Raw genomic sequence first — 27,390 nt, 5'->3', positions numbered from 1 at the left:
TCACTGGGCAATGGCTTGAGCATAGACTTTATCAAGGGTACCAGCAGATGAACCAATTAAAAAGTTATCTCAGTAGCTGGGATGAAAAAACTTGATCGGGATGGTAGCATTGAACTTGGTGAGAAGTGGTTAGATTCAGGATATATTTTGAAGGTAGAACTGACAGGATTTCCTGGCATATAGTAAGTGAGGAGTAAAAGAAAGAAAGGGTTGAAGGGAAGATTCTGAGGTTTGGGGCCTGAGCAACAGAAGATAAGAAAGTGAAAATCCTTTCTTACACTCTCCTTGCTCCTAATTACCCTATATATCAATTCTGATTATAAAACTATTTTAACTTCTGTTTACCCTCTGATACTTAGAAAGTAGAAAAACCCAACCAACTCAGAAGTTCTACAGCATTCAGTGCATTTGGTGTAGCCCTATGGAAATCAGTGTACTACATGTCACTTGGGAGGGTAACACCACCTCTAGTATTCACTGGACAATATGACATCAACAGGATACTTACAGCACACAGGAGAATTACATGACATGGGCCTCATCTTCTTTAAGCTTACTGTCTGCCTTACTATCTAGATAAGCAGAGATCCAAAGTCTTTGCCTGCATTTGGATCTCAGGCTCAGGACCTGGAGGTAAGGGTGGGTACTTTCAGTTAGCCTTGAATCTTCATGTGATGTAAAGGGCCGTCCAGCTAAGGTGGTCGTGGGGAAGTGTGAGCCGGTATGAAATACTGAGTCTCAAGTCAGTAGGTCAGGCCATCCGAACTACCAATCAGACGGAAAGACCTACCCTTGGACACTGTATATATTTTTCCAGTAAATCAGTAGGTATTCACATATCTCTTTTTTCCTAAGTATTTAGGAAAAGCCTCGCTGTAGTCTTCAAACACTAACAGCAGTCCCACTGGTGAGGTCACGAAAGATGAATACATATAAAGAGAAACATCAATAAATGTAAACAAGTATAAATACTGTGTGCTGTAACACATATCCACAATGAATTATCTTTATTATGTTTCTTTCTTTTTTGTCTTATAGACTTATTCTCCTGTCATTTTAGGCAAGTATTGTTAACAGGATCTCATTTGATAACTACGAATTTGTTGACACCTCTCTTTTTTCTAGATTTAGCTTAATGCAAAGAAAAACTTCAGAATGCAAATAATTGATCATATTTCACACCCCCAAGAAGGTTTGGAACATGGCAAACTTTGAATAGTCTTGGAAAGAATCATTTACTTCCAGAAAAGTGTAGGACTCCTAGGTCTAATCCTCAGATAGATAAGGACTAGCTGAATATGAAATACAGACTGTGGCAAACTTTAATTCTTTCCCAAGTCAGATTTTCATGAAACTTTCATTTCGTTGGGTAAGACAAATTAATTTCTCTAGTACTTAAACAAACATTGTTAAAATTCAATTCAAAATCAAATCTAAGGTCAAATATAAATTATTTTGTAGTTACATTTAATTTTGAATTATCCTTGTCTCTCTCTCCTTTTTTTTTTTTTTTGGCTTTAGAACAAATTGCAATTATTGAAGCCCAAAGATTATAAAGCACTATTTAAGCTTTCATGGTAGTTATCAAGATTACAGGAGAATACAAAGACTAGAGTGTTAAGGGATAAAGCTTCTGAGACCAGATGGGGCAAGTTATAAAGATTTTAAGAAGAAAGTACAATATCCAAATTTAGAAGGAAAGGAGGAAAGATAACATATTTTGGCAGTAGCTTGGGCTCTTACTACAGAAGATATTTTAATCATCATTATAATTGAATTTAATAATATGCTTTGCCCTTTAACAGAATATTAGATCTTCCATATGTCTATAGGTACACTTATCTGAGACTAAGCAAACTGTTTGTAAAATGAGAAATGAATTGAAGAGGGTTCATATTCATTCAAATGACTTTCCTCAGCCCTTGTCTCAGACAATCTGAGTCAACCTTGGGTGCTAAGCACTGGGTCCGACCCAACCTGCAGAGCATAGATCCAAAATCATAGAAAACATGTTGGAGTCTCATTCCTTCATCGACTCAGGTTGACCTCCAGCAAAACTGACTGCTTTTCTCTCTGTTTGTCTGTGAAAGGAGTTTTCATTTTTAAACTCTTCCAATTCAGCAGAGGGAAAGGGTTAAAAAGAAAATCAACACCCACCCCCTTCAAACAAAAAAACAGTCGCCCACAGTTTCCCACTGAATTGGAGCCAAAAACTCTGCCAATTTTGTTCTCATATCTCTGTGTTGTACTCTGACCCCTCATATGACCAGTGGGGCTTGTTGCATAAGATCTATCTGGGCGCCTTTCTAAAAGTGCTATCTTTGTCCATATTTCAAAACATTCACAGATATTCTATCATTAATTAGTATTCATATTATGTCTCAAACAATCTGTTCAAGAATAGGGGAAGTGAACTAGTTGAACAGATCTTCTGTTTGTCTAGAGATTAACATGGATGATGTCTGAAGAGCCGAAGACCTTATACAGGGAGGATGTGGTCAAATATTGGGAAGGTGACTCCTGAAACATCTAGAAGCTTAGCTATTTTGTAGGCTGGACTTCTCTAGAAAAACTTATACTTGGCAAACAGGGTGGGGAGACACAGGCCTCTTTAAAAATAGACCCATGCCTTTTTGATTCACAGCATCCTGGATTTGCTTTTCATCATGTTATCATGCCACTTGGGAGCTGGCTGGACTCCCTTGTTCAGTGACATATATTTCATAGTGTGTTTTTTTTTTTTTAAAAAAAACCATTTGTTCTTTCAACCACAACATGCTTTGATTTCTCTCTCAAATTTGAGGGTGTATATATAGATTGATCAAAATAATATTTTTAACATTCCAAACAATTTAGAAAGATAGTGGATGGGTGTCAGTTAATCTATTATGTTCCTCTCTTCCTCCTCCCCCTCTTCAGCTGCTAATCTTAGAACTTGTGTGCCAAATTGTGTAAGATATTCTTCCAATAGCTACATGTGTGACTCTTTTGTGAGCTCTACAGACAGTTATGAGGACAGATTTGGAGTTGCATATGGGACTGTCACATGGTTTGATTGCCTTGTCTTAGCAGGCACTGAGATTTCTTTTCACTGAGCTTTAATACTGAGGAATTTTTAGTTGTGATAAAAGTTCAGCAAAGTCTATTAAAGAATGTACTTACCCCAGGAATGGGGAAGAAAAAAATGTTTTTACTCAACACCACTCTGTGATTGGCATCTGTATATACTGAATAGTTTGTATGTTTACTTTTTCCGGTAGTGAAAAAAAAAGAACAGCACAGAATTTTTATGAAAATCAGAGAGTTAAGAGCCTTTATTATCTTCCTTGCTCTTTTGGAGCAAGATCTAGTAGATGTCTTGACAGAAAAAGGAAACAGATGCTTTGTAAAAAGGTCTCATATAACTCATGTCCAATTATAGAGGAGAATTTGCAGAAAAATGTGATCTATCAACTGATAGGAGCCAAAAATCCTATGTCTTTAGTCTCAGAAATGTTAAGGTGAAAATCCATTTTCAACTTCACAGACACATGTTCAGAAACCCTCTTTCAGGACTCAAGCACCACAGCCCCTCATCCTGTTAAACCACATTGCCATCTTTTAGAGACACTGCCTTAAAATGAGGTCTTTCTCCCAATCTTATTACAAATGTTTCTCAAGAATAAATAATGTTCTAGTGAGATCTGTGTCTGATGAATTAAGACATATATTACAGAAGTGTTCATCACATATACTCAGAGCTTTTGTTTTTCTTTTAATGCCTTATGTGTATGACTATTCACCTTAGTATTACTTTCACCCTGTTAAGCTAATACAATGGTTAATTGTTCAGAGCTGCACCTATATTTGGTTCAGTCTTAATTCAGAAGTAATGATGGCTGTCATTTATCAATTGCCACTCCAAGCCTAAATTCTGTAGGATATTTTATATAGGTTATTTTAATCCTCAAAATAACCCAGCAGAATAGGAAATACAATTATCTCCTTTTTCCTAGCTAAGTAAGAACGCAGAAATAGCTTGAATGAGAAGAGATAAATATTTTCTTGTTTTAGACCTTAATTTCCCTTTCCTGTTTTAGGTTGGAGAAATCTTGACCTTGCTAGGCAAATTGCACTAGTACCTCATGAGTGGTGGAATTCAAACAGAAGCTTTCCTGTTCTTTAGGCCATGCACTGAAAATTCCGGAGGGTATGCCTAGAGGTGCTGGACTTCACCACATTCTCTCTGCTCACCTCAACGGAACAGGCAGCAAGTTCATTGCAGCTGCTCTGGATGCCTGTCAGAAGGACTTACGGACATTTACAAAGGTACCTACAGTATCTATTATTTTATTTCTAGTCTACAAAAGAGCAATTAATGAAAAGGTTTTCTTCAGACAAAATCAAGTCTTTCTCAAAGCACTTCATAAGTGTTTCAACTAAATCTGGCATAATAAGGTTGGATTAAGCTGTTATGTTCTGCCTCGTAAGTGGCTGTGCACAACTAAGAAAGAAAATTGCTTAATAGAAAGTTATGGTCAACACTAACTTTACCTTAATTCTCCAAAGCAATAAGTTATGAGTTACTCAGAGCAGCTTTGTGCTTTTAGAAATTGTTGAAAATCGCTCTATTTAGAAAAACTTCTGCCCATATGTCACACTATACTTTCTGAAAATGGGGGTTTATCTTTTTGCTATTTTGTTCACTTGGGGTAAGTTTTATCTTATCTCTCTAAGGAAATTTAAAAAGAGCATTACCTACCCACTCTTCTAAAATATGTAACAGAGGTTCTGTTTTTCAGCATGGATCTCTACCCTGGTTTGGGGTTGTAACTCCTAGTTTATCCCACAGACATCAAAAGCGATTTCTGAAATAGATTGAGTTTAGATCACACCACTATTTATACCATTTTGTCATCAGAAAGTAATGGATTTTTAAAATGAACAATAGGTTAAGCTAATGTTTGGAATTTATTCTGGGAAGAACTTATAAGAATCTGCTCTTTGTTAATATCAAGTTACATTGGCAAAATAATCATTATGTGCAGATGATATTATATCTACCTAGTAAGCCCATGAGACACATGAACCCAGTAAAACTATGAGTTTTAGTAAGTTTAAAAAGATTGTTAGGTACACAGAAAACAAGAAAAAGTCTTTTACTTTCTAAATACCAGTAGTAACCAATTAAAAAAGATAATGGGGGGGAAACACAATGTGCACCGTAGCCTCAAAAACTGTAAGAAATCTCAGGACCATTATAAAGAAAACTATAAATGTTTATGGAAAGATGAAGTTTTTAAAAACTGGAAAGGTAGGTATGTTTGTAAATGGGAATGATTTAAAGATATCTGATTTTTTATTTTATTTTGAAAATAAATTTAATTTCATCAGAATCAAGTCTCATAGGGAGTGTACTTAACACAAAGATTCTGAAGTAGATATGGCAGAATGTAGCAGATGAAAATAGCCTGGAAATTCCAACCAGAAAAAGAAACTGAAAGAGGAGGGAAGAAGAAAATAAGAAATGCTTGCCCTGCCACATATTAAATATAAAGCTAAAATTAAAATTGTGGTATTGGTACAGTAACAGATAATAATCAGTGGCTCAAACTTGAAATTTATCTTAAAATTATGTGCTTTCATATTTGTAGACATGAAGTGTTTCTTTAGATGCTGCCTGTTGCTGATTTGGCAGACCTTGTTGTGGAGATGCGTTGTTTTGCCTGAATGAGCCTTCTCGGTGCCGCACCTGCTAACGAGGTGCAGTTTGCCAGCTGTCAGCACTAGCTGCCTCTCACTTTGGTCCTGACACTTGCGGTTTTTCTGACTCCAGTATGGTATAAGGCTTGTATATCTGAGTGCTCTACCTCTCTCCATGACTCTTAGGGTCTGCTGAATTCTTAGAAAAGTTGCTTTCTTTAGTTGATAGGGAAAATATTTCCTGGATTTTTGCTTTAATTTATTTTTGCTGTGGCTGACACATTTGAATTTGAGCTATTTCACACATTTCCACCCCGCCCAACACACACACAGTGACTTCATTTGGTATTCAATGCAAACTAAAAATATGATATAAAAATTTAAATTATTTAAGCTAAACTTAATTTTAATACAGAGTAAATATATTTGTTCATAATATATTTCTTCTCACTTATACACAGATATAGGACCCAATTTGGAAAGAGTTGCACCAAGGAAAGTTTGTACAGTATTTTCAGTGAGGCTAAGGGACAAAAAAATTCTGCTCCTCTTTATAGATCTTGAAAAATAAAGATAATTTCTAGGTATGCCAACCATACCCACTTTAAAAGTAAATGTAATGCAAGTTACACATCAAACAGAAAATCTGAGTATTCCATTTAGTGGTATTTAATTTCCTGCTTAGTGTCAATTTAGATACTGCTTATGGTAATTTGCTACAGAATTATTGTATGCCATTATTTTGCTATTGTGAGAGGGTATATTTATAGCTAAAAAGAAAATGAATTTGGGAAAGATCATTTTCCTGCTTTGAAATTTATGGCCAGTATTACAAAATATAAGGAATGTACCTAGTTTTGCTTTAAAAATGACTTGCTATCAGAAGTTAAATGATCATTTTATAATTTTATATAGAGTGAAAGAAAAGTGTTTTTATTTTAATTACCCATGCCTAAAAGGATATTTGAGTATATTCTTATTAGAATAATTAGTAATCCAAACAGATCATAATAAGCTATTATACTCTTTCCAGAAATGTTTTTGGTTCTTCGGTTTTCTTTGAAGGTGTTAGAAGAATACAGACTGACATAATATTATTCAACTTGCTGATACTTTTTAGGATCATAATATTGGTTGTTAAAACTTTACTAAATTGACTTGACAGTTTCAAATTAAGTATCATCTTGTGTTTTTCCTTTCTCCATATCTTTTTAATGACAGGGTTATATAATATGATGGTTTTTTGAGTGGTTTTGCTATCTCATTCATCAGAGTAATCAATGGGGAAAGGAGCCATATGGGTTGTAGTCCATTTGTATTGGATAAGACAGATGGCATTATTGATAGATGGAAATATTCCAAATATTTATTGTATAATGATATCACAGGAACTCTGACTTCTGAATTTTACTACTTCAATTTCTACAGTAACTGGCAAATTAAGTAATTTATTCAGTTGCCATGTATTCATTTAATCATATAAATGTGTGAATTGTAGCATTAATTACCTTTCAGTTAATACTTTATTTTACATGATAGGCATTTCTCTTTCTAAGCTTTTGTGTTTATTTATCTGATTTCTGTATAAGCTGTAAGTTCAGTCTTGAGGATTTTAAAGCTGAAAACAATATGTGAGCAGACAAAAAGTTAACAATAGGATCCCAGCAATGAGTGAAGTGAAGATTCCATAACAATTCTCCCTCAGTATCACCCTTGCCCTGTGGGAGGGGTAGGTAAAGAGATGGAAGGGGTAGTCTTAAATCCTCTCTATACATCTGCCTCTTGCATAGGTTTCTACCCTCAATCGTTTTCCTAAAATTATGTTCTAATATAACTGTGGACCTAAGTACATAATGATTCAAGTTCTAATTATATTTTATTTCCTCAGTTTGAAATTGAGTCATTCATGGAAGGGTTTCTGCTCATATAGAGTCATTAATTCACTGTCCTCCCAAATGTTTGACATCATTCCAAAATCATATTTGCACTAAGAAAAATAAATGAAATCCAAAGGGAAAGAAGTTTGCACTTTTTACGGTATATACTTTTGGATTGTTTTAAATGCTTACTGAATGTAATCATCTTTACATTTGCAATTATGAGGTAAAAAATGATAGTTTGAGTCATTACAAAATTTCTATTGCCATTGTTTTGTTTTTAAAATGCTATCAACCCCTATTATGGAAGGCCTACTATGGATTTAAACACTGCTTGGAGCTCTCTGCTAGTACCTCTAGGCTACTTATTATTTTATGTAAAAAGTAATGTAATTTCTTTAAGAGTAGTAACATTTTTTACGAAACTAAAAATCAGGACACATTGTCTAGCACTGTTTTGTTTTTTAATTTGTGAATTTGTCATTGTGAAAAAAATTACAAAGGAATAAAAACTAAGTTTTTACACTTAGTTATAAACTTGGCAAGTTACCTTCATTACTGACTGATAGCACTGAATTCCTAGTATCTAACTCATGCCTTGCACATGTCAAGAGCTCAATGTTTATTGATTGTGATACTGATAAACAAGGTAGGATGCTGTACCTCCACAAAAACAACTGGAAATATAAAGGGTTTAATTATATGCTTTCAAAGTGATAGTGTGATCCACCAATCAAATAGAAACTTTTAACAAAATTTTGATGAGATCAATGTTTTTAAAATGTTCTTATAGGAGTAGAATATGTAATTATATTGAAAAAGTAATTTGACCAAGATTTATTTAGTCAAAAATATGTAACGTTGTTCAGGAGGCCTAGAGGACAAGTTATCTTAGACCTATCCAGAGAGATCCATTTAAGATAGACACTCTACTGAATGATTTAGAGCAAAACCACACTTCTTGAGTTGCTGCTGACCTGGCAAATACAAAGGGACAGATACTCTGATGAGTCCAGATTTCTCCAACACTGTAGGACAATTTTAGAAGCATTGATTAAAATGCCTTAGATGACATTCTGATAGAAATCTCAGGACTGATGACAAACCAAGAAAAAGACAAGCACTAACTGAAGTGATAGGAAATTTGACACATTTTATGTATATTTACTGTATTTTTTTTTAAGTCTAACTAATATAAAAGGCATGTATATTTTGTAGTCACTAAAGCCTTTTATTTCCTTCATTTATGGAATCATGTAAGGGAGTGCTTTCAGTAAAATCTGGGCATAATTTTTACTCTGAACTTCATATCTTATATGCAGCCTTTATCTTTTCTCAATTTTTTTCTATCTGTGTCTGTGTCTCTCCCTGTCGCCTTTCTACTTTGGTACTCTTTCACATGTTGAGAGACAGAAACAGACAGACAGACAGACCAGCTATCACCTTGGATCACCTAGCAGGAAAACTACTTTTCAGGCCACTCTGCAGTGTGATTATAGCTACATGGTGCTTGTTTTAAGATTTTACTTCTCCCTTCTTAAATTTTGTGCATTTGGAGTTTTGTTACAGCTTTCCACTGATGAAAAGAAGAAAAAATATCTATAACTGAGCAGTTTGGTTACATTTATAGTGAATGAATGACTCTTCACTGTATTTTGCTAGAAGTTTTGCTCATGAAGGTTCTCATCCAGAGTTTTGTGTATGACTAATCCCCTCCCTCCAAAAAAGATTATATATTACTAAAAATAAGACATGAACACTAAACCTAGAAATTTAATTTGTGTTCCAAGAATTTCATATGGCCCAAATTATTTAAAGACAAACAAGGTAGTAAAATTGCATTTTAAGTAAGCAAGGCCTATGAGGAACCAAATTTTTCTTGTAATATTTAAAAGCAGTGGAATATTTACCTAATCTTCTTTAATGATTGCAGAGGTATAATATATAAGGTATAATATAACGTAAAGTGTTCAATAACACATATCTAAATTTAGACTTGATTCATTCATACTATGATTTAATCAGATTTATCAGAAAGAAAGTTTTTCCAGGCCACCTACTTAATTTCTGAAGATGGGGGGATGGTAACTGATCATGCTAGTAAATAAAGAAATAATTTTTGGCATACTCAGGCAGTATTGGGCTAAAGTTCTTGAACAAAAGCAGCCTGTCAACTATGGTACATTTAAGTACAGGAAAGATTGATGTTTGCCAAATGTCAAATCAGAGAGAAGAAAAATGTTTTTGAGCTTAAGGGATTGCCAACAATGAAAGGGAAAATAAATAAAAATTAAGATGTACAATATTGTTATACCTTGTCAAGGAAATGTTAATTGAACTCCTTTTTGAAAACATAACGTAAAATTCCCACCGGAAGACTACTCGGAAGTATGACAATTAATGCAAAAGTAGAGTTTTACAAGGTACAAAGTGATGACTGACATTAAAAAAATTATTTTGTTAGATTATCAAAAGGCATGCCATAGATTTCATTGTCAATGATCTCCTACTGATTAATTAATATAACTGGTTATGTTGCTAAGACAAAGCTAAGAGCTTCAAAAAATATCAATATGAACCATGTGGGACTCCATCATGAATTCAGTAGTTAAAGTATGCAGCTTTCTGCTTATTTCTTCTGCATTATCAGGTTTATGACATTTATTTGGTAGCTAGATATTGTTTTGAATGTGCAACGATTTGAGTTATTAAAATACAGTTCGCTTATGATCCATGTTAAGAACATGCAGTGCATTCAAATAACTCAGTAACATTAGGCCTTTCATCTCAGAGTGGTATGTTTCATTTCCCTAGGGTTGGGATTAAATTGAGATTTTGTATTCATTTGAAGTAATTGTAATGAGAATATTTAACATGGGTCAAATGGAGAATAGTGGCACCCTGGAAATGCTTAGAAATAATTTGCTTTTTTTTTTAACATTGTTCCACAGTGAGATTGAAAAAGATTACCACACCTTGTTTAATGATGCTATATTGTTCTATTTGTGAATCTAATGAAATTTTTGGCAGAAAAGAGCACAAATTGCTTAAATGAATTTTAGAAAATAAGGCATCTGAATCAAATAATTATACCTTTGAAACACATGAGATACTATTAACACTTTCTACCTACAGAAAATCAGAGATATGTATATTTTATTAAGAAAACTCTTAATGTTTCCTTTTTATTCCCATAATGGAAAGTGGTTGAAAAATTTGTATTTTATTTGTCCACAGACACGGGTAAGGGTTGCCCAGCAGAGCTATGTACCCACCACAGATTTTTCCAGGCTCCTTTTTCCCCTGAAGCAGTCTTTTTATTTGAGCACCAAAAGTGATTTTCCATCTTTCTTACTGAGGTGCTCAGGGATGTCAGCACCACTCTCCCTCTCAGGACACTGCCTTTGTTAAAGCCAAGAGGAAATATATTATTTGTTTGGGCCAGCTGTTTGTGAGTGCTAACCTGGATCAGCCTGTGAGTAAAAACCGGCCTGTCACTGAATAACCAGCTACTGAAAACCATGCACAAATTATATTAGATTGGATGGTATCATGTGACCTTAGAGAAAGTTTCTTTACGAAAGAATGTAAATACTGATAAAATTCATTGAGCTCTACATGATATTAAGAGACTGTTGTAGTGCTGAAACATACTCAGTGATTGCTTAGGGCTAGATTACACTCTCTCAGAAAAATATGGTAAGTTGGGTCAATGTAACCATCTAAAAATAACACATTTTGTAAGAGAGTTATAGGTTTTTGCCCTAAGTGGAAATGTATTTATACGGAGCACATTCTAGCATGGAAGTTTATTTGAACATTCCGATAAATCCAGGCGTTACTTCAGGAAACAAAAAAGTGATTTCCCAATAACATGAGGAGTAAACATATTAATACAGTTACTATTCATTGTTTGTGCTTAAATGAAGGCCTTTCAAATGTGCCTAGAAAACAGCCAATATATTGTACATAGCAGAGACTGTCCACATCATATCTAGAACAAGGCAAAGATGCCTAGCAATAACATTATCACTTAAGATTATTCTGGAAATTCTAGACAATTCACTAAGGCAGTGAACTGATATAAGATTGATTATAAAAAAGGAGAGCAAATTCTCATTTTCATGAAATTTATAATCATAACAATAGTTTAGATCAAACATACCTACAATTGACCAGGATTTACTCATCCTGTTTCAGAAAAAAAAATGATAAATTGGGATAATGGTCATGGGGTGTGACTTTTTCTAATACATTTTTAGACTCCTACCTTAAGTGAATATATATTTATGTTGAGCACATTCTAACATAAAGAATCCCAAGAATCAACTGGAAAACTACTTGAACTAAAAAGAGAATTAATTGAGATAGCAGGATACAAAATAAATAATATATTTAAAAATTGTCCATCCACCAATAATATGTTGATTTGGGGGAGAAGAAGAGGGAAAATAAATTCATGGTAATAATCATAATGATAAAATACCTGGCAATATCCTTAATGAGCATTATACAAGACCCATGTCTGAAAGGAGCAACTTGGAAGGTCCAGATAGTCGCCCAGATAAAGAAAAGTAACAGAACGCAGCCCATGTCTTCATTACCAATTAGATCATACCATTGTAAAATCTACTTAGCTTGCAAAAAGCCCCAGTTTATTCTTTAACTTAATCTGTATGCTGTTCTTCCTCTTCTTCCAGGCCTTTAATCAAATAACTTTGTAACCAGGGCAGGAGACAGAGCTCTGAAGTGTAAATAAATCTGTGTTGGCAAAGAATGCTGAGATCTGAACCAACATAGTCACCTAAATAACCCAATTCTTGAGACAAAACTTCAAAGGAATTAAAATCACCTGTATACATCATGTCTTACAGTGATTCCTACCCAAAAAGCCCTATGAAACCTCAGATCCTAACCCCTTAGGGGCACCTATTCTCTGAGGTTGCTTGCATCCCCCTTTCTTCAAGTGTATACCTTTTTGTCTTAAATAAAAACTTCTCACCACTCAACTTACTATGTTTTGTCTCTGTACTCTTCCAGTGGTGTCTTTGTTACTTTGCTATTTCATTATATTCCCCAGATTTAAGCTCAAGTCTTCACTACGTTCTACTTCAGGTAAGTAGGGAGGGGCTGCTGAGAGCTCAGATTTGGGCTTGCAAGTTCTCATCACTGGATGACCTGGACAGGACTGCAGTTGTACAATCATCCTCTTTAGTGGCCTGCCTGAAAATCTCCTTTCTTTGCTTTGGGAAAATCTCAGAACATAATCTGACTCCATCCAGCGCTCTGCGGCTCCCCCAAATCCTGGGGTGATAGGGACTTAGTTCCCACACAGTGTAGATCCAAGCAGGCACTGGACACCAGATGAACCTGGCTTTCGGATTTGGCAAGGGATCTGCCCTGTGCCAAGCAGTTCAATGAGCTTCCCTTTCCTGCCTCTTTCCTGCCTCTGTTCTTTGCTTTCTGCTACCTTCAAAGCAGCTGCCATTCCCTGCTATTCTCACTTTAACGAGTCCTTCCTCACCTGGTACTCTGGCTTCCCTTTGTCTCCAAACCAAATTCCTCCCAAACATATTTGATGGACGATTTGGTGGAGGACAGTAAAGAGATTTAACTAGAATTTGGGGAGAAAGAGTGATATAAAAGATTTTAGATGAGAAATATAATATTTGATGAATTTTAATCACAGAAATTCTTATAAAATGGAAAAAATATGAAAGTATTTGTACAATATGAGCCTCGTCAGGTAAAATACACACACACACACACAGAAAATAAGCTGGTAGGAATTATACCAACATGATATAAATGGTAAAGAAAGAAAGAAGTGCAGATAATTTTAGTTTTCTTTTTTACACTTTTTTTGTAATTTTCAGCTTTACCCTTCAATTATACAATATTACCATAAAATAAAAGTTTTGCCTTTGGTTTTTAAAGCAGCCATCATCTTATCCAAGTACATAACAAATACTATATTTCCTACCATAAAATACCTAGAGTCTTGCTTTAAGAAAATACAGTTTTGTTATTGTTGTTTTTAGTCTGTAAAATCAGAACAGAAGGCTTTTCTTTCCTTTGTCAATGTACAATTAGTATAGCATCTATAAGCAGGGAAGCATACAGCAATTCTCACCATTATATTTTCAACACTCAGCATAATGCATGACATAATAGACATGCAATAAATATTTGACTAAAGAAAAAACCAATCAATATGAAACTCATCTATTACCAAAAAAAAAACCCAAATTGATTCTTTCAAATAATCTTTTTAATATCAGTCATTTTTTAAGGATACAATCTAATAGAGGAATGCCAATTCTTTGCTTATCTATTATCTGATTTAAACTAAAATTAAATTTTTTCCTTTTTTATTAAACCTATCCAAGAACTAAAAACACTAAAGAAACAACTAACCACCTAACATTTTGCCAGGCTAGTCCTAGAATACCGTAATCTTCCTGGGGAACTTTTGTTTTTGGAAACCTAACCCTCCCTTTAACTGTAACACCATGCCAACTATTGTTCCAAACCTATCTCCTCTATCCTTTCTCTGTTTTCCAGAGAATCTCTGGGAATTTGACTTAAGTTCTCCATTTCTTCGTATCTAATGTTTTTCTTTCGGGAAAGCCAAGACTTCTCCTACAGGAAAAGAGGAATAAATCTACTGCACCTCTCCTTTGAAGAGCTCTACTCCTAATTCTTAGGGAACTGCTTTGCATTAAAGTAACTCCCTGCAGTCTAGTTGTAATGACTGCAGAGTGTCAATCCTAACCTTCCCGCTGCTCTCATCTTGAGACCTGTATTTTGTTTTCTTTTCTCTATTATATACACATTCTCCTCTTGCCTTCCACTGAGCTTGGTCCTGTTCTGCTCAGAGATGCTCTTCCTCCCCCAGAGTCATTTATATTCAGCCATTTTGCTGAATTATATTCAGTCATTGTGCTGTAATTACCCCATTTTTTTAATGACACAAGACTCTCCAGATAAAAGCTTGGTAATCTGTCATCCTTGATTTACATTTTTAAAAAAAGCATAATGACATGAAAAGGAATTGATCTGGACATCAAGAAATTTGGGTTCTAGTCCTTACAGCTACAAGTTAAGAGAATGGCAGTTAAAATCAGCTGTGGCCTCAATTTTCTTAAAAACGTATCAATATTTCCTTCTATTTCTTACAGTCTTTGACTAAGTCATTCATGCTGGGGAGGAAGAATTTCCCTCTACCCCTTGAGGTTCTTCTAGCTGGTCTAGGAATAAAATTGACAAGAGAGAGATTAACAGGAGAAAAAAAATAAAGTTTAATTATGTACATAAGGGGAAGCCATAGACATGAGTTCCAAAGACAGGGAGAATGATATATATATATGTCATCCTGAACCAAGAAGAAGGGGCCCGGGGTCTGAGACTTCAAAGGAAAAGGGAAGCAACTTACAGGAATAGTAAAAGAGCAAATATTTGATACTTAAATATTCACTGGGCCGCACAACAACAATGAGGGGGCCCAAAGAGGAATTTTAACAGACTTAGCCACATCACTCCTGGTCTACCACTCCTAGTTTACATTACAATATGGCTCTCTAAGGTGATGGCTCTCTTTCTCGAGCCTGTCTCAAAATTCTTTTTATGCAGTTAGGGTTTAGGACGACAAAGTTTCTTTCTGAGTCTTTGAGCCTTAGTTGTTCTAAATTCTGAAGTAATCAGCTTGTCACAATGACACATCTTGGGGCAGCCTGACCTTGATCCCTACAATTAATTTATTTAGTCAACCAAGGCTGTCATTAAATTTTACTGATTTCCCAGCATGATGCCAGGTATTTATTTGGGATACAGAAATGATTAAGAGTGAGTTCTCACCTCCATGATACAAGTTGCATTGTTTTCCTCATGAAACTGTGAGGAAGGCACTTATTCTATAACTGAGATGTTGAATCTTGATTTCTGATTGAGCTTCCTAGGCCGGGTCTTTTAAAACTAGAGCATTAAATTTTATTTGAATTATTTGATCAAGAGGACAGTAAATTATTTCTAAAATAATTTCTGTATTTAAAAGTATTTGGAGTGTTATTTCATAGGAATGCATTTATATTTTTATAATCACTTTACAGTAGTATACTACCTATATCAACTTTTAAGAATTACTTTTGAACAGATAACTTTCTTTCATCATAACTTTTCAGATAAAGGCTTCTGATCCTGTTATGCTTGCTATTTGTTTCAAAATATAGGAAGGTGCACCTTTGGTATCCTTCAAGAATAATTTAACACATTTCATGTTTGTTCACCTGAGGAAATTGCTTTCCAAAGAAAGAATAGCGAGAGAGCTTTCCAAGTTGAAGAGTGTTTCTTGACTTGCACTTGACTCAAAGGGTAGAATAAATGAATAATTTTATATGCAAGTTTCTTGGTTTGCTTACAACTTTCTGCTAAGACTCCAGAGACCTTTAAGCAAAAGATTCCACCAAGTACATTTGTTGTATGTGTATGTGTGTGTACATTTTTTTCAGAAAGCATATGTTAGTAGGGCTATTAAGCAATTAGCTTCTTGCATATAGATAGTTCATTTTGCACCAAACCATATGATGTGATTGGAATTTATAGAAAACCATCTTTCTTGCCAGGAACTGAGGCGAGTTAATTCTCTAGTTTGGAGAAGTGTGGTCTTATGGCTGCAATCTGTACCCTTAAAAATTAGGAGCCTAGTTTTCTATATTTGATAGCTTAGAAAAGTACATAAGATATAAAAGTCATATCTTTATTAAATATAGAAATTGGGAAAAGGAAAAGAAACCTAAGTAGAGTACCTGGCTCATACTGTATGCTTACTAAATAAATGTTTGTTAACTTCCAATAAAATGAAACCAGCAGGAATTGAGATTAGATTTTTTTTTAAATAAAATATGTGCCATAAGGTCATATGTCCTTGTCAGATTTGGCTCTGAGCTTTATAGCAGTCTATGCAAAAAGGGAAATGCAATCAGTGAACAAATCTGTAATGTCAATGAGATAAAAACAAACTGGCTGCTCAGGTGAAGCTGAGCTATTTCTAGAGATTAATAGCTATTTCCAAAATGAATGAATGATCCTGAAATCTGAGGAAAAATTTCTCTCATTTGCATTTTTAGAAGGCCACTTGGCTCTTCACCATTTTTATAACCAACAGCAGAGAAATTCACGTGGCTCTTTCTCAGTGTTCAAGTAGCTTAGGAAAACTGCTTTTTGGGCCATGAAACACAACGGCTTGATATGATATTATGCCTTAATTCAAAAAATATTCTGAAATACCTAGAAGCAGAACTAGACCAACTGCATACACTGCAGACATGTGTACATTTTCCATGTGTAAAATAAGATTCATTGCCGCCTTTTAAAGCTCTGGTGGCACTTTACAAAAGGGGTGTGTTACCATCGTGTCTCATTTTTATAGCACTTATGTCCCTGGGCACAACTATTAATCAGGTTTTTTTTCCCTCTTGTAGTGGGGAGTGGAGAATATACTAATAATCCATGGACTGTCTACTACAAGATGTAAAATTCTACATGATTGGCCTTTTGTAAATATTAAGCAAAACCAGGAAGTCAAAATGATCAGATTAACATATTTTAGCAGAAGCATCCATATGAAAGGAAATGTTGACATTCTTTATGAAAGCTGTTTTTTTCCTTTACTGCTGCCATTTTTATTGTGGATTTCCCTGTTCAGCACTCTGCTCCAAATTTTTAAATGATCCATTTCAACACTAGACAGCAATATTCTTCTAGTCATATGAGTTTTTGGTTGCATTTTATTGCATTAAAGATTGCACAGCTCTAGTGTGACTTACAGTTATCAACATTTCTTACATTCTAGAGGACTGTGTTCACAAGAATTAGTATGACTGGGTCTAGGAATTCTTTGTTTGGGAATTTAATCTTAAGTAGTAACTAGGTTATGAGTTCATTATATAATTTCAAAAAATTTAAAAGTACCAAAAACAATGGATAATTCACTCAAGAATCCCAAAGAGATATTTGGTTTAAAGAGGTACCTGATTGAAGATGGTAATACTGTCAAGTAGTAACCAATTTACCTGAATATCATATATATTTGCTTATAACTTAGTTGCTTGAGCTCAAAATGCAGTTTTGTTAAGAACAATACTATAAACTCAAGTCTATCCCGTGGATACTTAAGTGCCAGTGCTATCTCCACCCGTAAGAACTTACTTGCTGGTGGTGTGGGAAAAAAGGCAAGACACAAATAACTTGGCAAACCTCCTTTCAACACATTGTCAAGTGCCTTACAAAGCAAGCTCAACTATGGCAGAAAGCCACCATCGAATTTTAGATTCAAAGAATGCATAAATTGTTCCTAGCTTATTCTATACATCAGCTACCCAGAATTTGGGAGGTTTGTGCTAATATCTTACTCTCAACCTATTGTCATTTATTCTTCCAGCATAAGTATCTCACTATCCACCTCCTCCCAAAAGAATGGATGGGACAGTATAGAGCTAATATTCCAACTAATGGAAAATCAGAACTTTGCTAGATTTAAGAACTCTACCTTTTTTATTAAGCTTAAAACCTCTACCAAGGACTCCACCATCACTTAACTAAATGATTAAGACTGATCCAAAAAATGACAAATTACCAAAGCTTTAGGGATTTTTCTCTCTTCATTAGAAGTGACATAGTTTCTGACACCATTGTCTGTTTTCATTTGTGGTAATTTTAGTTTATGATATATTTAGCATAGCACAATATTCTTGTTAATATTTTGAGAATCATTTATATTGTTTTAAATTTCATGTTTGCATTCAGAGACTAGTTTTTCTTTTTCCCACGGATCTCATTATAAACATGATTGAGAACCCTGTTCTATTAAATAAGGAACACCTCATTTTATCAGTACTTGCATTTCTCTCCTGGTCTCCCAATTAAAGATGATACTTAAAATATTTAGCATCTACTCTAGCATCCTTTCCTGGCTCACCAGTCAGGCAACACTTCCAGGTTCCTCTATCTCTCCTTGGCTCCTTCAGCCAAATTCCCACGGAAACTGAAGTTCCCACACCTATAGAAGGGCAAGGGCCAGCCAGCCTGTGGGGATGCCTGAGGGTGCCACTGGCAGTACCCAGGAAGCAAGGCTCGAGAGACAACTGACAGTCAGCAACTAGTCAGAGCTGGAGATTTCTGGAAACCTGGGGATTAACCCTTCTGTTGCTATACCAAAGGCATCCTAGGTGAGGAGCCAGCATGGCCAGGGCACTTTTACCAACCTGTATGTAGGGGAGTTTTTAAATATTTTAATAATCTGGGAGCCTTACCTATAAATACTGGCTGAATATCAGACCTGCTCACAACCCATTGCAAGTAATTGGATCTAGAGACTTAAGGCAGTTGTGTGGGGATAAATGGGCATTTTAGACTACTATCTAAATGTTTCATGTCTCCCATTCTTGAATCTGACCCTCTTCTGCTTTCTTGCAATGTCTGTAAGACTTTTGGTATCTGTTTACCCATATTTGTGACTCATTCTTTCTAAGCCTCAGTTTCCTCTTCTGTAAAATAGTTATATTAATAGTGTTTCAACATACTGTTGCTGTGATATTTAAATGAAATAATACAAGTGAAACCTTTAGTATGATGCCTGGGATAAAGTTAGTGCTAGCCATCAACTACTTTTCACAAGATCTGCAACTAATAGATTTTATAATCCTATAAGCAGATACATAGCTGAGTGGTACAGCGGAGGACTTGGTACAGTGAACACATGCTGTGCATTGTGTTAGAACAAAAGATGACCAGAAAAATAGGTCATTATTGGGTATGAGAAGTTTACATGCTTTCAGACACTGTAAGGGCTGATGGCAGTGTGTGGCTTCTGGGCTTTTATTCCTAATGAGAAAGAGATATTCTTGCTCTCTAGAATGAAGGAGATCCTTTGTCAAGCTTCAGGTCTCCCTGCACTCATATATTATCTTTCCCTTTGACTTTTGCTCAAAACCAGGGAATAGAGCATATCTTAAAAGCACCAGTGTCAGGAAACCTCAGGCTCTTTCATTTCTGGGTAACATGAATGAGAAGACTGTCATAAAAGATATGGAATCTTAGGAGGAAATAAATAAAAATGCATCCTAGAGGGCAGCATAAAAAAGTGTATAGAAAAACTGTTAACAAGTAAATGAGTATTTTTAACAAGGTTTTGTTGTCACCCTCTTTGACTGGCATCAGAGTGTTCATTTGAACTATGTCATATTAGGTGCTCTGAGCAAAAGTCAATTATAATCTGGACTCCTGATGAAGACTAAACATCAAAATAAGAGTTTGAAGGGAATGCTGTGGCACACCATTTGCTAAGAACTTCTTTGAACCATGCCTGTTTCTTTCCTGTTCCTCTTGGTATTTTATCATATTCACAATATGCTTTTCTTGGTGTCTGACTTCCCTCTTGAAAGTCTGGTTCATGGTTGGGTGTCATCTCAATTACCTATTGGTGTAGCATTGACCAATTACTTAACCTTTCTTGATGTTTTCTTCACTGTCCATGAAGTGGAAAAAATTCCTCAGGTGCATTCCACAAATTTCCAGCTAATTCTCTAGTTGTGATTTCTATACCAAAACCAATTGCACTATTCTAACTCCAAAATGCCATGTAAATAAAGCATGTATACGATAATGGTCCTTCTTTGAAGGGATCTTATTTAAAACACTTTCTTCCTGTTCTTTCCATGCAATTACCTTCATTACTACCAATGATTAATAAGTGAAACCCAAATCTAATAGTGAGATGAAAATGTAAAGCTGAATTTATATATAAGACATTACTCAGAGATGATTGCAAAAGTTAGACAGTATCCAAAAATTGTTCCTCCCTCTTTGGTTTGCATGTCTGTTGGTAGGATTTTCTTCATTAAATGAAAAATCCTTTTCCCTTTTTATGAAGTTGGGATCATTTAGCAAAGCCAGATTTAATCAATGTCATAATTTCTCTGTCTTTGTGTTGTCCTTAAAAAACTTTTCTTTTCAATGATACTATTTCATGCAAATATTTCACTCTGTAGATATTAATCATAAGTTTATTTTCTGAACACATACATTATATTTACCCTTGTTATTAATATTAATTTTGAGATGGAAGATAAGAATTTAGTGTTATGAATGTGTGAAACATTCTTTGATCTATTAGAACTTTTAATGATTCAATATAGCACATATCGTTTTGAGTCACACATATTAACACATCTGTCTCCTCCCTGTCTTCAAGATAGCAGTTTCTAGAAAGGAACAACCTTGCCTACCTTATGGTTCATTCCTTATAATCACATAGGTTCTTGGCATGGTGCCTGACAAGTAGTGAGTGCTCAATAAATGCCATGTATATAAATAAATGAGTGATATTGTTTATACAGATGCATGCAAATTGTGTAGCATTGCTATAAATGTTCAAATTCAATGGGCTCATGAAATAGTGTTAGTAATTTATCTCTTGGTATACATCAAAAAGCAACAAAGAACTCTGTAAAGACCAATAATCAACCTTAATCCAAAACCAGTTATATGGCTTCATCCTATATAGCAAGAAGGATGTGATCACTGAAGATCTTTCCTAAAACTTGGAGAAAGATTTATAGTTGTTAACCTATGTGGGAAATAATGATTAAACTTCACAGTAATTGTCAATGGAAGACAATATATACATCTATTTTGCTCTCAAATGAGACTTCCACCTAAAAAGAAGGAAGTCATGGTCAAAATCCAGGGTATAATGAGGAAGGAACTAGTATGTACGATCTCTGTTTGTACCAGCTACTGGGAGGTTTTGTGTTGTTTATTGTAGTTCTCCCAGTAGTTGTAGGAGTTAGGCAGTATTATTCCCTATTATTAATAAGGAAAACAGATTTCTCACAGCCATCAAGTAGGGTTCCTGGGACTTAAACTGGGGCTACACTATGCAAAACCCATTCTTTTTTTTTTTTTTTTAATTTAATAATTATTTTTTATTGAAGGGTAGTTGACGCACAGTATTACATTACATTAGTTTCAAGTGTACAACACAGTGCAAAACCTATTCTTATGCACAGAGGATATGGTTGTGTTTCACCACTGTCTTAAATCCTTTCTAGAATAGGGCAGAGTATAAATCAGTTGTATGAATTATTCCTCCCAGCTTTATCAGACATTGTGTCCTCTTAGCAGTGGGGAGAGTATCAGGGAGGGTCTTTGTAGTGGAAAAGCACAGATTTTAACTTGAGACAAACTTTGATCCATATCCCTGTTCTTCTTCTTAGTGTTCTTCTGCAAGTTATTTAACCATGCTAATCTTTAATTGTATCACTTGTGAAATGAAGATGGTCATAGACTCTCCAAATGACAAGTGCAATGCCTGAAACAGAGAAGACCTTTAAAAATAGTGGTTGTTTCAGTCACCATTTAAGTAGAATGGTGCTTCATTCTTCTTCCTGGGGATGAGCTTAATAAAAGAGTTGGCCATTAGAGCAGAACAGAAAAAGAAAAGGACTGTCTCGAGGGAGGGCTTAGTTGATTTTATGACAAGGGATATACCTCAAGGTGTGGGTCAGTTTGATGTAAAAATGCCTTTGCCACACAATTAAATATGGCTTATTACATTGAATTTATATTTTTGCTTGTCATTTGCTTTATTTAAAAATAATGATATATCTTGAAATTCATCAAAATTTTGAAGAAATGATTTTTTTAGAAAAAATATTATAAAAGTGACTTCAAAGAATTTGCAGATAAATACTGTAAGCTATAATCAATGCCATAACAAATGCAGTGGAGAAGTCAAAACTGGGGAAAATAATTCCAGGTTTAGAAGATATTCCACATTTGGGGTTTTCCTGGGTCTTAAATTGTAGAATGGACTCTCCAAAGCAAAAGGAATATGAGAAAAATGGAGAAAAGGACACCAAGACAAGTAACTTTGTGGTACAAATTTAATAGTGATAGAAAAACTAAACTGTAGCATTAAGTAAAACGGGTGATGGTATTTAAATATAAAATTAAATATATAAGTATAAAATATTAAATCATGACAAGTCATTTAAAAGCAACTTTTAGAATAAGAATTGGAGCAAAGAAGTGATCTTCTCATTGCTTAGGAAGCATACTATAAAGGTAAAAGCTGATAGAAAAGGGCATCATTGTTCACCCTTTTCTATTCCTATCGTCTCCATCCTTGATGATCATCATCAAATTGGAAAGGCAAAACAATAACAACACTATTAGTAATAATACTGTGTCAGGAACACCAGGCTTTTAATGCTTCTTCAAATCCTAGAGTAAGTGTTCTTCTGAAGTCAAAATGGACAAAAATCATGAATTCTGATTCTAATCAGTGAAATTCTCATCTGTGCCATTGACACTCCCTTCTTTTACATCTCTAATTACATTACTTTGTATGACTACTTCTTAAATCATTACATATAATAAATCAAAAATCATAATAGAAAAAGCAGACCCAAAAAGTAGCTGGACAACCTGAATAATAATTGTCCCCACCAAAAGCAGCTGGATGTAAACACTAATGAACTTTAAGCCACTGGATCTAGCAGCTATTCCCCAAGTTGTAAGTGGATTCCATTAAGCAATTCTGTCTACTTCATTTTCAGCATTTATAGCTATTGATGGAAAAAGTTGTTTAAATCAGAATCATTAAGAAATGAACATGCCCTAAAACATTTTAATTCAAACAGAGAAGTGTACATTAATTCACCAATCTTTTGGGATATTCTAAGTTGTATATTATCTTTCTTGCATAAATCCTACTCATAATACATTATCTACAATTTCTATTTTCTTTTTTCTATAAATTGAGCAAGTATTTAAAGACACTTATGAAGTAATCTGAGCAAAGTGTTTCTAGGTTTTAACAATTTTTCCAATCTTTTGCACCTAAATTAACAGCATTCTTTTTATTGTGGCAAAAAACACATAACATGAGATCTACCCTCTAAACAAATGTTTAAGTGTTCATTACAGTATCATTAACTATAAGCACAGTGTTGTACATCAGATCTCTAGGACTTTCTCATCTTGCATGACAGTAACTCCCCATTTCTTACCCCCCACCCCCAATCCCTGGCAACTACCATTCCACTTTCTGCTTGTATGAGTATGACCACTTTAGATGTCTCATATACATGGAATCATGCCATATTTGTCCTTCTGTGACTGACTTTTTTCACGTAGCATGATATCCTTAAATTTTCATCCATGTTGTAGCATATGACAGAAGTTCCTTCTATTCTGTGACTAATATCCTGTTGTATCTATATGCCATGTCTTCTTTATCCGTTAATCTGTCAATGGACATTTAGGTTGTTTCTACCTCTTGCCTATTGTGAGTAGTGTTGCAGTGAACATGAAAATGCAGGTATCTCTCTGAGGTGCTGATTTCAGTTCTTTTGGATAAATATCCAAAACTGGTATTTCTGGATCATATGGTAGTTCTATGTTTAATTTTTTGAGAAATCTCCATACAGTTCTCCACTGCAGTTGTACCATTTTACATTCCCACCAATGGTGTAAAAGGGTTTCAATTTCTCTATGTCCTCACCAACACTGACAGCACATTTTTAATAACAGCTCACTTTTGTAAAGCCTATCCAAAATATTCAACTTAAATTTTATAGAAACAGCTCTACTTTGTTTCACATTCATATTCCACAGGATCATGTAATTCTTAATTGAAAATGCATGTTAATAGAAATTGAAACTAACATATCAAAGTTTGGAATAAAGACAACTGATTATATGCAGGTGCACAACTCAACTAGCAGGAGCAGAGTAGCGGGAATCCTGGAGAAGAGCTAATAGCCTAAGTCATGACACTCATTCTGACACGGATATCAGTGAATGCATCTATAGAGAGAGGGGAAAAGTCTACCTTGTGTGAAAATGAATTGAGAGTTCCTACTCCATGAAAGGAAAGGATTGGACAAGATGACCTCTGGGGTCCCCTCAAGATCAAAACTGACAAAATTGGTATTTGTGGTACACTAAAAATCACAAAACTGGATTAGACATTCAAAGACATCATCAGGGTCATATATCTAACAATCTCTTGAAGGTTTTGAGTGAGTATACAGATTTCACACATTGCATGCTGCCTCCTCCCCAGATTTTCTTTGAAGATATAAAGAAATTAGTACAGGTTTCTTCTATTTAAGAGGCTGTATAACTGTTTTAAAGCCGATATTTCTAAAATGCATCATGAGTAGGATCTGTGGCTACACAGGCATCCAGAGATATAGATTCAGTGCGAACTCTGCTTCTCACTAGTGAGCAAGGCAGACCTTTTTGGAACTCTGCTACCCTTTCAGAAAATGAGGAGACTGAACAGATGATGACTATGGCTTTGTTCAAGCCTACATTTTTATAATTCTATGATATTTAACATTTTCTGCACTCAGAAATTTTCATGTGGAAATTGTCATTTATGTGACAGTAGCTACTACCCGAAAGGTTTATCACTATTTGCAACTCTACCTTCTAGGCAGTAATCAGCCTGAAGTTTTTTATTGAAGAACAATTCTATTCCTTGTAGCTACATACCAGGCTGCTCTGTCACCTGATGTCATAGTCATCCACAGTTAATTCCGGATTGCTCTACGCTCTACTTCAATAATAATTTAAAGCACTTCTCTGCCCTCCCTGTTTGGAAATAACACACTTCAGAATACTGTCCTCCAGTTTGTGGAGCATCCTGCTGTTGTCTGTCTTCATACGTGACCAGTCAGCAGACTGTGTCTTGATGAGTCTCCTTCAGTTCTGGTGGTCTGGCTGCTTTCAAGAACTTTGTAGTTATTACTCTTTTCTTGTCACTTGATTTTTGGTTGGGATGACAGGTAGCGCAGATGAAATTATTCCAAAAGGTAGGTGTAATGTCAGCAGTTCTCATGTTTTACGTACTTGTAGAATATTAGAGAACACTATTTTTTTAGTTACTTGTTATGAATTCGGTTTTTCTGCCACATTAGAGCTGTATTTTCTGTCAATTTTTCTATATATGTATCCTTCTCTTTCAATTCTATTCTTCTTAGTCAATTTCTACTGAAACCTAAACAGCAGAATTTCCTGGAAGTTGTCAGTTCCATACCTCCATGCCTAAACTGCCATAGGATTCATGCTGGAGATTGCTAAGGGAGCTCAGTTGTTTTTAGTTACTGAAACTGCCCAGTAAAATGGTGATACTCAAAGTGACCCACTGTCTTGTATATACTTCAAGGGCATACAAGTCCTAGGTCGCTGTTACCATGACTTAGAATGTTACTGATAATTTATTGAGTTTGAAGAAATAACCAAGATTTTTAAAGGCATAATCTAATTGGTATAAACTGTTTGGACCTAGTTGCATCTAAAGATACCCCAAAATGTTCACATTAAAGGAGACATGAAAGGAAGCCATTTTCCTTCTTTTGCAATAGAATATGAGTCAAGCAATTCAGAGCAATCAAACTTTAATATATAAGTGACTTATTTAAGGTCAACTTCTTCATACTATAATGATCCCCTTGACCTTGCCATTTAACCCATGCTTGTAGGTTTAGATCTGCTTCTGGTTTTGAGACCAATCATATAACTTTTCAAAGGAAATACTATGAGTTTATTTTAGTATCCTAAAATACTCAGAATGTGGGTTTCCTCTCTCCCAATAATTGCACTTCTAGGTTTCTTTTTCTTTCTTTGAAAGATTTAGAGTAGTTTTCCTGGAACACTGTTAATGTCATTCTTCTAAAAGATACTGTCTATCGCAGGCACAGTCGCAGGGGGGTCATCAGGTGAGAAATTGGGGATCAACAGAGGTGAGGCTTAGAACCTCAGCCCCCCGTTCTGAGAGAAATCTTCTGCATATGTGGATGTTTTATTGCCCTTGTCTAGCTTGGATTAACACATAGTCTACAGGCACACACTTGATCATCTACGTTTGCTCTCTTACAACACTAAACTATGTTTTCTACCTTTATCTTGTATCTACCTATCACTTCAGCATTTTATTAAAAATAATAATAATAAAGAGAGAAATGTGGTATCCACATATAAATCAAGTATAAAAATCAAATGAGTATTCATATTTGAACTGACTGTTTATAGTTCATAATGCATGAGCAAAACCGAAGGTTTCTGTGATGGCTGCCCTTGTACTGTTCACTCTGTAACTTATTCATTATGTAAGAATTTGTTCTCCATGTAAGAACTTGTTTGTTATGCCTCAGAAGATTGGAGACTGATGAAAATTAGGCTTGGGGTGGATTAATGATTGTGCATTGAGCATTGACTCCCCTATACAGAATTTTATTGTTGTTAACAACCATTTGATCAATAAATATGAGAGATGCCCTCACAAAAAAAAAAAAAAAAGTATACACTTCCAATGGTAAAATAATAAGTAACCAGGATGTAATGAATATAGTCAAGATATTGTAACAGCTTGGTATGGTGATAGCTGGTACCTAGAATTGTCATGTATATAAATGTTGAATCACTATGTTGTACACCTGAAACTAATGTAATGTAATACTGTGTGTCAACTACCCTTCAATAAAAAAATAATTATCTACCAAAAAAAAAAAAAAAGATACTGTTTATCGGACATGGCTGAATGAATCCATTGCAAAAACTAAATCTACACAAACACAGCAAATAACCATACAACATCAGCTTTCAGAGCAATTAACAGAATTGTAAGGATATGCAGATAAGTTTATTGATTGTTACATTTACATCGGTTGCTGTTTGATTTACTGGAAAGTCCATGAATTGGATTCTTCAGTATTTCTTAATTTTTCTGAACAAATTATGTCCTAGCAATCTATCCTAGACA

The 27,390-nt window shown here is 34.8% G+C and overlaps 1 long non-coding RNA gene across 1 annotated transcript in view; it reads left to right on the top strand.

Moving 5' to 3' along the window:
* The first annotated feature begins 4,116 nt into the window (after positions 1–4,116).
* Positions 4,117–27,390, top strand: part of LOC118913522 (uncharacterized) — a 34,073-nt gene continuing 10,799 nt past the window's right edge. The window contains exon 1 of the long non-coding RNA XR_005025234.2: positions 4,117–4,308. This is a non-coding gene — a long non-coding RNA (uncharacterized LOC118913522). The remainder of the gene's footprint in view (positions 4,309–27,390) is intronic.

Source organism: Manis pentadactyla, chromosome 11 (assembly GCF_030020395.1).
Source record: "Manis pentadactyla isolate mManPen7 chromosome 11, mManPen7.hap1, whole genome shotgun sequence".
In the NCBI taxonomy this organism is placed as follows: domain Eukaryota; kingdom Metazoa; phylum Chordata; class Mammalia; order Pholidota; family Manidae; genus Manis; species Manis pentadactyla.
This window is presented reverse-complemented; position numbering and strand designations above follow the sequence as displayed.